Source organism: Drosophila serrata, unplaced genomic scaffold (assembly GCF_035046125.1).
Source record: "Drosophila serrata isolate PLE 108 unplaced genomic scaffold, ASM3504612v1 contig_267, whole genome shotgun sequence".
Lineage (NCBI taxonomy): Eukaryota > Metazoa > Arthropoda > Insecta > Diptera > Drosophilidae > Drosophila > Drosophila serrata.
Genome location: NW_028257165.1, coordinates 464,636 through 483,448, shown reverse-complemented (window position 1 = coordinate 483,448; position 18,813 = coordinate 464,636).

The window sequence follows — 18,813 nt, the reverse complement described above, 5'->3', positions numbered from 1 at the left end:
GCAAATAGAGCAACAGCAGCAGCAGCAGCAACAGCAACGAAGCCAGTCACTAGGATGAGCACGGCACAATTGCGGTGCAATGGAATGCATCTGTAAGTCTCTGGGAGCCAGTGTATTTAAGCACTGGCTGGCATTGCCGTTCTTCCTGTAACTATGCATTAAATTGAAAACGGCAAAGAAAGTGCTCCACAGACGCCAATTGCTCGGACTGCTGGATTCTAGATTTCTCCCGGGCCCAATTATGATGCAGTCGGCGAGTGAGCTTTCGTTCCCCGATTGGTTGGCTCTGCGACCAGTGGACACTGTGTTGCCCAATGCCGATAATGCTGTTGATATTTAAGATGATTCGGCTGGATGTCAGAGGTCGGCGCCATTTGCCTGGCAGGAGTTGCACAAGCCTTCTGGCTTTTGTAATCCTAATTAATTTGCGTTGGATCTGCGGATTCTGTGGCACCGGCTTCAGCCAGTGCTTGACACATGAACTCACTTCCACCTCGCTTGGATCTGTATGCTCTGTGTGTGTTGGATTGTCTGCTTCGGCTGGGTTCGACTGCGCCTGGGACTGGACTGGGACTGGGATTGTACTCCGACTGCAGCACTCATCTGCCGCAGTTGCCTCATCTTGTGGCCCAGTGGCAGCGGCAGCACTCTTGGCTAAGAGCGGACAGCTTGGGCGCATGCGCAGCCGGCGAACTCTCTTACGATCGTTCCAGGTCTCTCTTTTCCTCTCTCTCGCACTCTCTTGGCCGATCTGGCACTCTCTCCCGCTCCGCCTTGTCATCTTGACCATTTTGGTAGCGGGCTGTGCTCGTGTGTGAGTGGTGACTCTTCGGTTCGAGCCGTCTACTTTTCTTTCGGGGCCAACTTCTTGGACTTTCTTGGTAACACGTTTAAAAGTCTTTTGGAAGCGCCAGTCCGACGTTCAGTTCGCTGCGAACGCTTATGGCGTCTGGTGCGTTTCAACGGAGAACAAGTGAACTCGTCCCCCTACAGCCACCACAAACCGAAACGAACACAACAAACTGAAGGATATAATCCAAGCGAACCCCTACCGCATATTCAGAGCAAAGTTTGTGCGTGCAATAAGCCGTGATACGAATGTAGCACGATTTTAATTAAATCGCCAGTTATTGAAAGCATTAAACAAAGTTACGAGTACGCATCGCGGTCGAATTGAATTCACCTGAACGGGAAACCCCAGGCTCGGTTCACAGCCAGCATCCGATTCACATTCATATTCACATGCAGTGCGCGCGAAATTCCTTCTGGTGGTAGTGACTGGTGTCCTTGTCGTATTGTTTATGGATTTGTTGGTTTTTTGGTTCCGCGCGCATCCCTCTAACACGTAGCAGTGGCGTCAACAGGTAAGCCTTGCATTCAGCCGGGATTAACTTTGCTTAAACTGTTGAAACAACTAAAGCGACAGCAGATAGCAGACAGACCTGTGGGTGGGTTGGTTTGGTCCAGGATCCGCAGCCACTGGATGCTGGGTGCTGGATCCTGGGTGCTGGTTGCTGGAAGCTGGGTGCTGCCTCCTGCATCCGCATCCGCAATCCGCATCCACATCGGCTGGCAAGTGCCGACAAAGCGGATTACCATGAAAATATTTACAAGCTTTAAATTGTTTATGCCAGAGCGAGTGTCCTGCGTATGCGGGGTTATTCCGCATACTCATATTTTAGCTATTGGCCAGCGTAATTGGCCGAGTTGATCGGGTCTGATCTGATGGTATGAATACATCGTGGAGAGAGGCAGCAGAGAATGGAATGAAATGAAAACTTGTCTTTAATTAAGGAAAAGGAGGGGCTGCTGCTGGCCAACAAGGTGGGGCAGAGGGGGAGAGCAACAAGAACGGGCGCATAAAAAGTCAACGGCAGCAGCGGTAACAACAACAAGTGCCGCAAAAACAAGTACCACACAAGCACAGAGTGCGACAGGGGGGAGCGGGAGTGGCAGCCACACACGTGTAACTGGAAACAAGTTGAATGCCTCGGCCACATTTGGTCAAGTTAACACGAGGCAATGCACCGAGAGCTGAGGCCGAGGCCGAGGCCGAGAACACTTTCCTGGGAACCCAGAATCCCACCTTATGGAGGGGGATGTGATTTTAATGAACTACTAAAAAGTCGGCATGCCAAGCCCAGACCAAGCCAAACCCAATCCTAAGCCCAAGTCCGTACCCCAACCAAAACAAACATAAACTAACTTGACTGCAGCCCGAGATTGCATTATGGTTGCCACATGCAGCAGCAACATCAGCAACAGTTGAGAGTCTAGCAGAGCAGGGCGAACAATGCGGCAATCTGTATAATATTTATGCAAGCATTAGCAGGCAGGCCATCCCCAGCCCCGATTCCACTCCCACTCCCACTCCCAATCCACAGCCCCAATTCCCAGTCCCCCACCTGCAAGCTCCAGCAGCTGTCCACTGGGCCCGAGCCTGGTTAGTAAAGACTTAAGCTGACAGCCACCACCACCATCGAGCAAGGCGCAGAACAGTTTGAGTTACTTTCTACACAGTATTCTGACCCCGAACACCGAACCCCGAACCCCGAACCCCAAACCCCGATCCCCCAGCACCGGAGCTCTTCAGGCCCCTTTGCTGGAGCCACTGGCTGGCTGAGATTAGTGCAGTTACTGCAGTTGCATCTACAGTTGCCGTTGTTCTTATTGCGGTTTCTGTTACTGTTGCGGTTAAATAAATAAAGCAGCGTGACTCCACGGCTCAGCCCCAGCCTCCGTCTCCGTCTCCACCTCCGTCTCCGTCTCCGTCTCCGTCTCAGTTCCAGCCTCTGCTTTGGTTTTGACTTTTTCTCCGGCACCGACTTCTTGGTCTGCAGCTTGGCAGCTAAGAGATTGCGTTGCAGCGACGGCCAGTACCTCAGCTGTTCCTCCTGCTGTGACTGGCACAAACGAATCTGAAATTATAGATGCGTCCACTGCCCGCTGCTTTCCAACCCACTTCCTTGTGGGGTCTTGTGGGCCTGGCCCAATTAGAGTGCTTCTCGGACTAGATCCAGCTCCAGAACTCGATCATCTGGATCAATCTCACGGGAGAAGCCTCCGATTCCGGAGATCGGAGCCCGCAGGAGAGCCGGCCCAGGACTGGTGGCGTTGCATAAGCAGCTGATAAACTCGCACATAACAAACTTATGGCAAATGAGCACGCTATCGCCATTAAGAGCGGCTGCATTTTAATTAATCAAGTTAACAAACGGAGCGATGCTGCGCTGCAGCTGGGGCAGCTGGGGCAGCTGGGGTAGCGGCAGCATCTGTCAACAACAATGCGCGCAGCAACTAATTACATGCTGCTCGGCGGAGGAGCGAGTGTTCCCAAAAACCGCGGCTGCTCATCATCATCATTGTTCGATGCGAGCTCTGGCTTTGCATATGTGCGATTACCAAATTAGATTTCTGTCTAATTACGGCAGCGGCACTGCAGGAAGGCAGTGCGAGGCCCGAAGAAATCGCAACTGAAATTAATAGCTGGAGTTGCCTCGGCAGAAGTTTGCACAAGAAACGATAAACAAATGGATGCAGTAAAAACAAAACTGTGGAGCAAAGACAAACCATTCACTCCATTTCGTCCCCCAACCGACTCCCAGTCCCGAGCCAGCCAAAGTTCTCGAGAAGCGGACTGGGTTGTCCTGGTTCTGCTCGGAGGATGCTGCACTTAATAATAATTAAATAATTTTCGCCAATTATAGAGCCAGCACAGCCATCTAAATGGGCTTGGCTTAGTCTCTGCATCTGTATCCGTGGCTGTATCTGCAGCCAGTGTCTTTATCTTCATCTCCGGCTCCGGCTCCAACTGTGTTTTTGTGTGTGTGCTGCACTAATAAATAAGATTGCTTTTAATTAAGAAAAAGAAAATAGTTGCTACCATCGAAGTTGAGCAGCAAAAGTTGCCCCATTTGCCTTGCCACTTACTTTACTCAGACGGAGCTGGAGTTCTAGCTCTCAGTCTTGGGCATGATTCAGAATTGGCTCCACAATGAGATTGAGTTTCAGCAAGAAGCTAGCTAGCAACTGTTTCATTCGTTGCAATAAATACGAAACTAGAACCAAGTATTGGAACAAAATAATGTAAAATGAAAGTATTGAACTAACCCTTATTTTGATTCTTTTAAAGAGAGAGGAGATCAAATTTAATATTGAGTGACATCTTGGTTCATACCCCTTATGGGAATAACTGTACAACTTGAATCCAAGTTCTAACTGAAATTTGCTCTATCTTGTAACTGAAGAATATCTCTCGACAGTGTCATTCTCCATCGCTTAATGATTCTTCAATTTGATATAAAATTGAAAGCATTAATCAAATGAGAGTGCAAATTATACATAAATCCCTCTAGCTATTTGATTAATGAGTCTACGCTCTCCCAGTCGAATTGAAGATGAATTCTACTCGGAAAACTTTTCACGTGCTCTCCTGTCATTGTTGCATCGCCCTGGCATGCCCAGCAGCCCTTTGACTTATTACAGAACAATTTTCCTGCTCAGCTCAGGAACAGGGACAGGGCCACCAATGAAAGTCGGTTCTCCGCTGCCTGTTGCAAGGCTTTCGGGTTTTCGGGCACCACGCACAGGTTAATTTGAAAGCATTTGAAAGTTTTTGACGCTGGTTGCCTGGCACAGGGCTTGGGTTCTGGTGCCGCTCCTGGGGGTGCAGCTGCCGGTGGTATGCAACTGCAAAGCACCAACGTCACTGCCTGAAGTTGACTTGTGGCCCTAACACACACTAGCTCCGGCCCAGCCGCCTTGTGGCACATGTCATGGGAACTTTGAGTGAGCCAGCCAAAGTTGAGAAATCATGGGAGTGAAATACTTTACTTTGTTCGCTGGAAATTTATTAATAAACATTTTTCGCGTTCGCGCTGCGGAACTTGAAAGTCAGTTATGTATTTACTATATACTGTACCGTACTATACCTATCGCGTGCAGAGTCTGCTCAGAATGGGAAGTGGAATCGGAGCCCAGACACGAATGCACTCCTGACCGCCTTTGTCTGCTGCCCAATAATAATTTTATTTGCTTAGCAGTACAACTGGAGTCAGCTTCTGAGCCAGAGTCAGATTCTCGAATAATTCATGCGCATCTGTGTTAATATTATGCCAGGCTATGGCTCCATCTCCAGCTCCGTCTCTGTTGTCGGACAGCTCAACCCTTTTTCGGGCCTAGATGGGCCGGATGACTTTGAACTTTTGACACATTTGGCAGTCGGCTGTCATAGTTTGCCAAGGGGTAATAGGTCACTGGGGAATTTATGCTCGGGTAGGTCCTTCGTTTCCTTTTCGGCCAGGAAACATGAGTTCTCTGGCTACATAAATTCTTTATGCCCCAAATTATGGGACTTGACCCTCCCGCTCATGTCCGACGTCCAACCAGATGGATCTGCCTGTCAAAGAGACAGCCAGCTGCCCGGCTTGGACGAGCATTTGTGTTAACCGAGTTATTATGTCTAATTAAGCGGCTTATTCATCTGGCCAACTGGCACTCGTCGCAAACTTATCGCCGTAAACCGCATTTCATCGCGTCAACACAGTCGCACGCGGCATCAATGCGCCATTGACAACACAACGCACAATTGCTGCTGAATGCCACAATTTATGCTGGACCGCATTAGGGAAAAAGCACTGCATATTTTTTCCATTGTGACATTTGTCCATTGCTCTGCAATCATACATAAATAATAATAATAACAATACCCATCTCCCTGGGCGCTTTTTGCTATTTCTTTATCAGGCCTTATGCAATCACTTTCACAAAATACAAATTGAATTGCCGTTGCCATCGATAGAGCACAAAAAAACGAGGGACAATAATTAAAAAAGCAGAATAATAATAATGGAAAATACAATTAATAATTGTAGAACAGTTATTCAGTCTTGTGCAGCCGACTTTAAAGTAATTATTGAGAATGTTTTGCTGAACGCGGTGCACGTCAGAGATAGCACTCAGCTCATCCGGCATGATTAATTTACTGACCCTTTGAGCGCCGCCCGACCTCGCCATCGCATTCATGAGCTGGTCAATCAGCACTTAAGAGCTTTCCCGGGCGGATGCTAACAATATGCTGCTGCTGTTGCCACTGCTGCCACTGCCCATAATCCATTAGAAAAAGTAGCAAATTATGATTTATTGCACTTTGCCCGAAGAATGGGAAAATTCATGAAAGCCACAAAGTGTGCGAGCGCTAGAAAGTGTACTCCGCAGGAACCTGGGCAAGGAGCAGGAGCAGGAGCAGGAGCTGGAGCTGGAGCAGGAAGAGGTATGGGAAAGTGGTTTTTAGGGGGGGCGCTGGGCGCCTAAGTAGCATACGAAAATGTAAAACTCTTGTAATGAGGCTGCATGGCCACTTTGGGCCACTGCGAACCACTCGATGAAGACCTCCACGGCCGCAAAGTTATGGTCTCGGCATATTAAGCATACGCCCCGGCGGTGCATAGATGTTGTCGCTGCAATCGAGTGTGCGGAGCGGCAATTAATGCTCTATTTATGGCAACCAAGGAAATATCAGGTCTCTAAGGCCGTCATCCCAATTACACGCATGAGCGATGTGCGTGTTTTCCACCGGCATTCAGCCCGAGGCTTGTGTAATTCCACGCCTAATGAGCCCACAATTGGGTTTCGGCGGCTGAGCCGCCCCTCAATTTGGACACATTAGACCATCTATCAGATGGTCGAATGCAACTGCACGGCCTTTGCTCAGCTCTCGGAGCCCACGGCCAGCTTCAGCTTAGTTAATAACTTTGACCGAAATACCTGGGACCAATAACCGAATAACCGAATAACCGAAAAGTAAGTGTCATTAGCATATACTTAGCACAAGAACCAGTTTCCCGTAGAACTTTCCGGAGAGCCAACAAAAGAAGTGGAGAGAAAAAGAGCAGTTCGACCGAAATAGGTCAGAAAGTTTCCCACTGATTCGATATTCGTTTCAATTAACACATCTCCGAGTCGATAAGTAATATTCGCATATGCAATCATAGATTTTACTGCCGCGAGCTGTGACGTTGGGTTTATTGCCGCTGCTCCGGAGCTGTCAAGAATGCAACTGGAAACGGGCACAAACTGAATGATACATAGAGAGAAGCCGGAGCGGAAGCCGAAACATTGCCAATGACTGGCGATGAATGGGAACCAGTGGAAGTGCCAATGGCAGTGGCAGTGGCAGTGGCAGTGGCAGTGGCTGGCGAAAGGCGCATAATAAACCATAATGACAAAATTACTATATTTAGTGTGCTAAAAATCGGTCAAAGTGTCAGTAGGTTGTCCGTAGCCGCCTTCATTAGCGGCGCACAGACCCAGAAGACGACGTTGCTCTCACTTTGGACAAAACGCCTGCGCCGCCGAACGTGATATTGCAATTTTTGGCATTAACTTCTTTTCACCTGAGCGATGAGTCTGCGCCTCCGGCTCCGCAGATCCCCCGATGGCTCTTAGCCGGCTCTAGAGCGTGTCTAGGCCGCTACCGCTACCAAGATTGAAAAGTATAAATGTCCCCTGCCCACCGGAATGCCAGCCGGCTCAAGTATCTTTCTTCCAGCACGGCAACTTTCATTTTTGCCGCTGCAGAATATCGCCTCACAATGGACACAATAAAAAGCGTATCGAACACATCAATAGGTTATTGGCATATTTGTGCGGTCGTCTTTTCACAGCGCTTTGTTTGCTTCCCATTCATCAGGCATCTTGAGCGAAGAACGCACGCAACTCGAGCTCCTCGGCTCCCCTTCGCGCTTATGTATCTTGACGCGCTTCGAGAGAGTGTGCTCTTGAGCCCCAAGTGTGGCAATTAGCAACGACTTAGGGACCGCAAACAAGCCGCCCCACCTGAGCCCCCAATCCCAATCCCGCCTCAGATGCAGATGCACAAGGGCGCGGGACTAGAATCGGGGCGAAGAACAAACAACTCGGGCACGTATGCCGACACAGATACAGATACGGATACAGCAGATTGGAGATGATTTTCGGTAACGTTATAAAAATTGAAAGCTACGCATTCTGGTGACCCACATTCACAGCTTGCCAGAGCCAGAGCCAGAGCCAGAGCCAGAGCCAGAGCCAGAGACAGAACCAGTGCCAGTACAGCCCCAGTCTGGAGTCTCTCATGATGGTGCTGCTGCTGCTGCCGCCTGGTTCCACTTTCGGGCATTCTTACCTTCTCTCTGGGCCATCTTCTTGCTGGCCATCAGGTTTAGGCCAAGAAGCAACAGTGAGAGCGAATCAACTTGGCTCTGCCGCGCCGTTCCGGCTCCTCTCTGCTGTGTGTTTGGCATGAAATCAATCTGTCGGCAAAGCCAGCACTTCAATTCGTGTAATTTCGAGCCACTTTTTTCGTGTGCCTCTTCATTTGTCATTTGTATTCGAGTGGAATTTAAAATTCAGCATTTGACGCTTTCATTTTAGCCAGAAGTCCGCGCTGCGGAGGCAAAGGCAAATGGGATTTCATTGCCGCCTACCCAAGAAACCTTTTTCGCCGCCTAATGGCATTATTAACTTTTGGCCGTCTCTTCATTGAACTTCAATTAGCTGCGCCTCATCATTATCTTCGCATTTCCGCAGACACCTCGGTCAGCCAATCTTTTTTCCGACTTTTTTCCCATTCGCCCCTTTCATTTTTTTGGGAAAGTGTATCAATTAAAATTTAATTGCCGCGACAGGGCAGTACAGAAAACACGGTGGGGCACGTGCGAATCCAATTGATAATAGGTAATTATATTTAGCGGCCACAAAACTTTGCTATTCACCCTGAATTACTTATGTTCCACTTAATTCATTATGTCTTCCTTCCTCTGATCTGCTCAATTAGCAAGTGATTTGTCGTTGTGGCAAATGAATTCGGTGGGTGAGTGGCTGTCATGGGATTAACTGAAGCCAAAAGGCCACAAAGCCATACTGTTTTTGCCCAATATAATTATGTCCAGAATATATATCAACTTTTAAATAAGTTACACTCCTTAGATAAAAATTATATAGATGATCATACAAAATGCGAATTACAAATCGCTGAGTGGGGTACACGAATTCGTTAAATCAAAATAGGTTTGGTTTATGCGACAAACGTAGATTCATGCATTCATATAAACAGAGAAGCCATATGTGTACAACTAGAGTCAATTGTTTTTTTCAGAAAATAAATACTATATTAAAAGTCGAATATGTAGTTGTTGCTCTCCTTCACATGGCCACCATAAGAATTTTCTTAATTTTACATTGTGTTTAAAATTGTTTAAATTAATTTTTTGCTGCAGTTGCTACCTTATTTAAATAATAGGGCAAAATCTAATTTTATGATTTGCAGCTGAATCCATTCGTATTTGATAATGGTGTCTGTGTACTTATGTGACAAATGCATTAATTCGTATCCGCATAAACGCAATATTCGTAATAAAGAAGTATCATGTGATTCTTTGCATTTATAAATAAATTGCAATCTTTGCATTTATAAATAAATTGCAATCTTTGCATTTATAAATAAATTGCAATCTTTGTTTTCTTGGGGATATAATTGAAGAATTTTGACCTTAAGCTTATATAACGTCTACTTAATGCAAATACATAAATAGTAACCAAATTTACAGATACTCGCCGGAAGATCCCAGAAAAGTCTGTATGAGTATTTTGCCATTTTCCGATTAATATAATATTTATGTCTGTGTATGCACTTCCGGCGATTTATATTTCTTCCGTTCACTTTCCTGTTATACAATTTAAATGGGTTGTGATTTCCACAAATAATCATTTATTATGGATTTTATTTTAATTTATTGATATAAATTTAATATTTAATTTTTAAGTGTGCCTCTTCTATGAATTGAGTTTAATTTCTTTGGCATATGAACTTTTGTTGATGAAATTAAATTGGTTCCTTTGCGTATTATTTTCTAATAGCGATGCAGACCTGCGATTTAAGGGCAAATTACAAAACGAAAAAGGCGGTCACCGGCATGCCTCGGTAAACATGGTTTGGGGTTGGCAAAAGTGAATTCTATTGCAAAAAAGCTGGTTGCCAAACGCTTAGAGCTTTCCCTTTTTTTCTTTCTAAAGCGACAGCCCCGAACTCTGCCAACTAAATTATTTCAAATGTCAGCGACAAAAGCGACGGTCTGCCAGCTTACACTCACATCAAATGCAAATAATCGAAGTGCACACGGACAAACACAGTATCGATAAAGCAGCAGCAGCAGCAGCAGCAACAGCAACATCAACAGCAACAGCAACAGCAACAGCAACAGCAACAGCAACAGCAACAGCAACAGCAACAGCAACAATCAGCAGGGCGAGCTGCCAAATGAAATGTTAGAGAAAATCAAACAATTTTGCTCATTGAGCTTTTAAGCCGCTAGAGGCTCGGGGAGCGGCAGGGTCGAGCACATGTCATTTTTCAGATACTTTGATGTGCGACGGCCAAAATAAACACAAAACGATGGCTGTCATAGCTCTGCATGCCCCACATACACTTTGCGCGGTTCAGTGTTTGTTTATATACACACATACAAATACCACCAACAGCTACCCATCAATGCGATTGAGTTATATGGAATTTTCAGAGGGCTTTTCGAGCATATCATACCAATCAATGAATTTCCACTTGACCGGAAGAGCCAAGACTCCTCTGCCAGTAAATACAATTAGATGCTGTGTCTATTAATTACGTCTTTGTCGAACTGCGGAAATGGGAAAAAGCACATATTGAACGAAATCGTTTGGCAAAACAATAAATCATTTCAATCCTCTAGTAAACAAAGTTCGGCTACATTTTCAAGTCCGCCTCCGCGCATTCTCTTCCATTTTATCGGTCAACCAATATTGCACTTTGCTGCAGTTACAGCAAATAATGCTGGCCCATCAACCAACCGCTAAAAGTTTTGTGGGTGCAATAAGAGTCTATATGTTCCTGCATATTTCGGTGCAATTTATTGTATTTTCGGCGAAAACTAATTCAACTATTCGCTGGAATTTCGGCGTTTGCGGCGAGTTCTTTCCTCAAAAAGTTTCCTGCAGCAGATGGAGACTATAGAGGCTACCAGGAATTGATGGGGTTTCGGCGCTTTGCCAATATATACCAAATATGTACATACATATAGCGGGCAAAGAACAAAAGCCGCCCGGAATTGGTTAGAGAACAAAAGTCGCGCATTTACCGCGCATCCGAGCTAATGAAGCTATTAGTGCTGGTCGGTCTCGTTGGCCATCACGTCATACTATAGTCCCGGCCCATGCCCCGTTATTGGGCACGGGAAATGCCCATTTTCCGCAGCTAACTACAACAGAAACAAACATTTTTTACTTGATTTGGCCAGCCGGCCGAAATAACAAAAGCTTAAAGTGAGTGGAACTGTGGGTGGAAAGCGGGTCGCAAAGTTTATGCCAGTCGGTTGATTTCTGTAGCATTTCCGTTTTGTTTCATTTTAATTCTCGAACTGCTCTTTGACCATTTTTGATGGCACACACACACACACACACAGAGAGAGAGAGAGAGAAAGATCCTGCGGGAGAGCGGAAAGGCGAGGAGGGGGGCAGGGGACACAAAATGAAATAAAATGTTTGACTATTGGCGGAAGTGCGCCATAAGTTTATTTCTTTTGCGCCATTTTGTTTACATATTTTTCAAGTGTGCAGCTCGCTTTTGGGCATCCAGCCGGCCATGGCTGACGACTGGATTGCCTTTAGTTTCGGCCGAGTTGGTGTGTGCGGCTTATTGGCCCTTATGCGCCATAATGTAACGGAAATTGTCCAAGTTTTAAAGGCATACATATTTAATTCGAGTGCCGCCTCGTGCAAACTGTTGCTGCTTGCTGGCCCTCTAAATGTTCAATTTACTGCTTTTCAGCTCGTCTTACCCCCAGACCCTTAGCAGCTGCTGGCCGCCATTAATATTTTCCAACTATTTGCATAAATTAATGCTAGCACACAAAATGTTGCCAAAATATAGCTGCTTGCCCATGCTCCATGCTCCATGCTCCATGCTCTCTGCTCTCCGCCTTTCCCGAGGCAATTTGTGGCCCCTGCCCTGGCCCCGCATCCTGCATCCAAGGACCCTGGACCCTGGATCCTGGATCCTGAATGTGAGTGCGAGTGGGCGTCATGTGGGTCAGCTCAGCTCGTCTCAGCCGCGCTGCTCGCAGTGAGCGAGTTTTAATAGCGATTTAAAGCGCCTTTGTTTGAATTCGAGTTAAGCATGCGCCAAAGTTTCGCATATGAATGCGAAATGAAATTGCACGATGGCCCGGGGCGCATATAACTCCACCGAAAGTTTGTCTATTTTGGCGTATATTCGGGCCCTTAAAGCAGGCTGCTCGCTCGCAATTATACAAGTACATATGTATAATATACATACGTATATATGGGGCAGCTGCTGCTGCAGCTGCAGCCTCAAAATTCATAACGAGTGAGGTGGAGGCGGAAGATTCTCGGAAGCACATAAATATGAAACTAGTTTAATCAGCTTCCACTAAGCAGTATTTAATTGAAATTCCTGCCAGGCCAACTACAAAAAAGACTAATGCCAGTTAACCGGTATCGATCGCCCGTCCCCGAAATCCAAAGTGCTTTAAGTCTCTATGGCTATTTCCGCGGAATTGGTGGGATGCAGGTTCCTGCTGCAGGACGCAGGACGCGGGACGTGGGACGCAGGACGCAGGATGCTGGCTAAGGGCAGGGTAATTGAGTTTTAGAAGCTGTTAGCGGTCCCACACCAGCTCTTTGCACCACTTAATGGCAAGGATGCGCAGCAACATGCAGCAGCGGCGCATTGTAGTGCAAATTAACTATGTACCAGCCACACACTCCCGGAGTAACCCCCGAAATCACGCTCGCTGGGCCCCGCAATGGTAGCCAAACTTCCTCGGCACAGACATCGCAGCCAAATCAAATTTGCACGAAAAACCAAAGGTAAACTTTGAACGCTACTGGCGGGCAGCCATCCACACCCACTCGCACACTCGCACACCCGCACACCCGCACACCCACTGGCACACACGCACACTCGCCTGTTGAGGCAACACACATACGCAAATTCGCACGTCGCTTATTTGGTAATTTGCGTGAGTGCGAAAATGCGTTGCGTGTTTGCCTAACTTGCAGCATGTCCTGCGTCCTGCGCCCTGCGCCCTGCGCCCTTCGTCCTTCGTCCTGCAGCCTGCTAGTGCGCCAGTGTGTGCGCTGCAAAGTTCGTAAACTTGTACACACACCTGAGACCACAAAGATACGCATACACACTCGCAGAAGGGCCTTAATTGAGTTAGCCATGGATTTCGCGTGGAAAACTTTAAGTCCTGTGCGGTCAGAATGCAAGTTTTGGCAACTTTCCTTCGCCGCTGAAATAAATTCCCATAATAAATGGGCCGGCGTTTAACTGTGTCAACAGCAGTCTGCTCGGCTTCTCGCTCCTCAAGCAAGGAGTAAACAAAAAGCGAGCTGCACCTGCCGCTCCATCCCGGCATATAAAATGTTAAACTGCAGGCTAATGTCCAAAAAGAAGCTCGGGAGTGGCTGAAATGCACCGCAGGCGAGGGGACAGGCCGTGGCGAATCTGTCGTTGACGTTGTCATTGTGGCTACGGCACCAGCGGCGGGGAGCTGGCGGAAATTATGCAAAATAGGTAAAGCAGCTTTGGCGAAACTGAACCTCAACTGCAGGCTCTAAATTATGTGCTCCGGAGCATAGCGCTCGCTGACAGGCGGCGGCGGTGGGGCAAGTGGGATGCTTAAAGGTCCCAGACCCAATCCCAGTCCCAGTCCCAGTCCCAGTCCCAGTCCCAGTCACGGTCTCAGTCTCAGTTCCAGTCTTAGTCCCTTTACGTGGCCAAAGCCGCTATTGGAAATCTGTCTCTCGCAGAGAGGAAATTCACCTTGATTAACAGTATTTTGCAGCTTCTGTACTTGATCGATAATTTCCTTATCGTTTTCGTCAATAAATTGTGATGCCTTAAGGTGGGTCAAGTTGGCGATATTTTATGATCTTCATCTATCAGAAAATGATGGCTTATGGTGTGCTATATTTTATTTAAATGTATTGATAAACAAAACTTCAATTGAACATTGCGCATTGTAAAAAATAGTTCTGATAGAAGCGTTTTGCGGTACTTACTTTCCATTGTCATATTCATTTTTTTACGTTTTTTTGGTGCTCCGGTTATCAGAGTCCTATTGCATTCATTTTTAAAGGAATGTTTCATATTTGTTAACTGCACATACACTTGACTTGGTTTTCCGAAATAACCACAGTGTTCAAATGTCTTTTATTTGTCCAATTGTTATTAAAATAAGTAAAATACAGCCAAAAATATATATTTACAATTGAAATGCTGACATTTAAAGGCAGTTTCCACTTCAAGGCTTATTTAATTTAATTTCATCGATATTTCTACTGTATTTTATATATACCTTTTCAATATCAATAATAGTTTTAAGTGTTTCGATCCTCCACCTTAGGCAAATATATATTGTTTCCAAATCCAAGGTGGGGTAAGGAATAAATATTTAAGAATTATATACGTACTACAAACTTGCACTTTTCCCAAAGCGAAAAAAAGGTTGTAAAGTAAAATCGAGAGCACCGATTAAAGTTTTCGAAACTGAAGAGGGTAGAGGGTAGAGGGTTTTGAAAGGAAAACCGGAGTAGTCCTGATGAAATCAAAATCTACCTATCCTGTACACATAATTAGCTGTCCGCTAGATAGTTTCAAAATCAAAAACTTATACCTTAAATACACATTCAAATGATTACTTGAATAAGAGAATTTCGCTGGGCGTACAAAGAAGCAATAACTCTGGACTTTGGACTATATCATTCTTTGGACTATATCATCTAATATATCGAATATGATGCGTTTCGGCATTATTACTGTTTGCCGGTTTTACTGCTTCCCTCTCGTCAGGCAGGCCAACTTATCACTTTGCTATCGCTTCTCTGTCTCGGGCTGAACCCTGCCCAGGCCCCTGCCACAAATCTTCATAACTGTCCGCACATTTGGCATCGTTACCTAGGCCGTTTTTGCACAGCCTCGCATATCTGTATCTGTGCCAAAGCAAAGCGGGGCAAAGAGTACCCCTGGGTATTTGTCAACCCAGTTCTCCGGCCTCCGTCCGAGCCCGAAACTGTGGCAGCGATAGCTTGTGAGAGCAATAGAATCTTATCTGAAGCACACGCGTTTAACTGCCACTGCCAGGGCCCGGACTCCGGCTCCGGCTCCGGGTCGGGCTCCGGCTCCGGCTCCGGCTCAGGCTCGGATTCCAGCTCGGACTCCGACTTGACCAGCAGATCTGCATGAAAAATGTTCCACAGTATGTGTATAATCCACGTATGCTTGGCTCCCAAACTGCCGCCTCTTCACACTCCAGCTGGACAGGCCGGAAGCGAGGGCTCCTTTGCATCGGATTTGTTTGCAGTCCGGATTCCTTTTCCCCTTCTAGATTTCGCCCACTCTGACATGGTGGATGGTGGAGATGTTCCTGCCCAGGAGCAAGTGAAGCACATTTTTCACAGCTCACAGCAGGCGACGGTCTTTGCCGTGGTCTCTGGTGAATTTAAAATGCAATTAAATAATAGATTGGGCACTATTTGGGCCCAGGACTAGCCTAAAGTAATTCGGGGCTGCTCTGTTATGAAAAGCCCCTCGCCTAGGGTTAATTAACATGACTAATGCACTGGAAGTAGCCAACTCACGGCGCCCAATAATCAGTCCAGGACCTGCCCACCAGCACTAGCCCCGGCCGTGTTGGGTAACTGCAGAGGCCGGCAATTACGGCTGGCTGATAAAACAAGGCGAGTGATTGTGCAAGTCATAACTCAAAAGGAGACGGATATGGCGAACATGAGGGTGCCGCGTGCGAGGTCCATCTTCGCTCCGAGAGTGACGCAGCGGGACAGGACTAGGAGTAACTAGGAGCGAGTGGGGTAACTCTCGGCGTAAACCAACCCCGGGGAGCTTAATCCTTTCACACACACAAGCTCGACAGCGGCCACTAACACTGACCGAAGAAAACGCAGTTGGGCATGAAAGGATACGACGCCTTTTTTGTACGGAACAGTGTAAAAGGATTTTGTGCACCTTTCAAGGCCCTTTTTTACAGTTTGTTGACTACAAAGTCCGGGAATGAATGAATGAATGAGCGAATGAACGAATGAATGCCTGAATGCTTGAATGCCTGATGATTGAATGTGCCCGGGATGTAGGATGCAGGACGATGCGGGATAGGAGGCCGCTTTCAAGGGTCGTTCTAATCAGCCACAACTAGACGGCAGACATGAGGATTCCTCGACTCCACATCAATCCACTCCGCTCCACTCCACTCCACTCCACTCACTTGTTTTGATTATAAATTGAAAAATTTGCTGTTGTGCTAAATTTGTACAAAATCAAAGTGTTTGTCGGGGGTCCCACCGACCCTCGGACACTGGCATTTCCATATGTCACTGCCCGGAACGGAGTGGTCAAGCGCAAAGGGTCAGCCATGTGGAATTCAAAGGGGCCTGCTTGTTAGTAGCCGAATCTGGAGGCCCTCGCAAAGGGAAGATGTTAAAGCGGGAATAATTATGACAGCCGGGGCGCCTTTAAAGCATAAATTACAGTTCATGGCCTGCGAATGTGGAGCAGCGCTGCCGCAATAAATATATTACAAATGTGATAATGGCAGGCGATTGCGTAATGGATTAAGCACGGCCTGGCGTTGATTCCCCCGTCGTTTGTTAGCGGTCCTCGTTTAAGCCTTTATCAATGCGCATCCGAATAAATATGCAATGCGGGCGCGGCAAGGAGCTGTTGTTTGCCGTTCTACTTAATTTGAAGCGATTTATTCACTTTTTTAAGCTCTGTGCCGCATTAAGGCGCCCCTTGATGTAATTAATTAAATGTTGATATGACTGCATGCTGTTGGCAGGCGCGGGATCTGCCCCAGGGAAATGGGAAAATGCAATGCGAGCCGGGCAGGGCACGCGCTATTTGATAAATTGCCACAATCACAAACTTTCGAGACACTTTACGCCGAAATGCTGAAAAGTTGTGTCGCCTCTGGTGGCTCCTGTGTTGCAGGTTGCATCTGCAAATCACGTATACGTCGCATGAAGGCTTGCCAAGTTTTTGCTTAATTAATGCCAAAGAGTTATATATTATACGGCGCACGCCACGTCCCCTAATCCTGCTCACGCCCTGACCTCATAACTTTGGCAGTTGGTCACCGGACAGCCTGACTGCCTGACTGCCTGACTGCCTGAACGTGTCCGGACTGGGATCGAATCCGGGCAATGCCATTCAATATACAAACAGAAGATCCGGCGTTGACAATGGCCCCAAGATCTGGGGCTCCGATGCGCGACACGTGCGGAGCGGAATAATGCCTGGGGAAGCATTTATTGTTACTCCGCACAAACTTGAAAAACTATAAAGCCAACTTGCGAGCGCCTTAGCCCGACCCGGGCCCAGGGATTTATTTACGTTGAAGTGCGGTGTCAGTGGCAGACATGCCACAGATTCCACCTCGGCCTTTGTGCGCGGTCTGCCAAGCATGAGTCCACCTACGTCCTCTCAAAATCCGATCTGCCCCAAACAATAGCAGGCTGGGGAAAGACAGAATAGACAGCCGGCTGCCGGGGGGAGCAGCAGCTGAAAAGTTTCATAGCCAAATGAAGATTGGCATAGCGAGATATGCACGTGATGGGAATGGAATGCCGAAAATTATATCGAGCTCCTGCGGCGTGCGAAATCTTTGCCAAAACAATATATGTCATGCACATGCCCGACGGCAGCCCCGGCAACTCGGGCGGAAGTGGCACTGCCAGTCAGTAAATGGCCAATGAATCGACTAAGCTCCGGCGGCACTGAGAGCGGAAAATAAAATGCACATTAGCCGGGCCAGAGGAGGCGCACTACTGCCAGTGGCAGTACTTCTAGAAACAGGAAGAGGGATATGTAGGCATCAGCCACGGCACATTGGGTCGGATTGTGTACATTTTGTGGTTTCTCAATCAATTTGCATTATTTGGCCCTGCGTCACAGCTCTTACATAAGTTATTATTTAGTTAATAAAGCAAAGATATAAGATATCTTAAAGATATTTTACAATTAAATTTATGAATAAATTTCTTGACCTTCCAATTTAAATACTTGCTTAATTGCTTTCTCTTTAAATTAGAAACTGAACTTGGTGTTGCTCTCTTGTTCACTATTTCTTTTTTTTTACAAAGCAATAGTCAACAGTTTTCCAAAACTTGCCTTTTCCAAGCCTTGGCTTTTCTCTCTCTTAAAATTAATCTATGTTTTTTCTTCTTGTTTGTTTTGGCTGCCATGCCCAAACACCAAAGAATAGTTTCTCCGTCAATGTATTTGGAGAAGCATATAAACTTGTATCACTAGAACTGTTGAAGGGGAAAGCGGTAATAAATACGTTTAAAATCCGAAATTGTACCCCGTCTGGACTGGGCTAGACCCACTGTGGGCTGGAGGAAGGAAATCGTTATGTCGGCCAGGACGCCAGGCAAAGAAGAACAACAGCCCAAAGTGTGTGCGGGTGTTTAGTGTGTGTGTGTGCTGCGAAAGAAAAGCGCAAATCGAAATAAATAAATAAAATCAAATGTTCTGTGCACGAGGAAGAAAGTTTTCAAGATGGAGGAAGAGCAGGAGCTGGGGCAGGAGCCGGGGCAGCGGCTAAAATTACATCTTATGAGCACATCGGGAGGTTGCGCTCGGGGAGCGTATACGTAACGTAACGGAAGCGGAAGCAGAGCGATAAACTTTTGTTAGTGTAGCGAACACCAATCCGCAGCGGGACTCGCGAGAGCGTAAAGTGCGAAAGAGCGAGCCCTGAA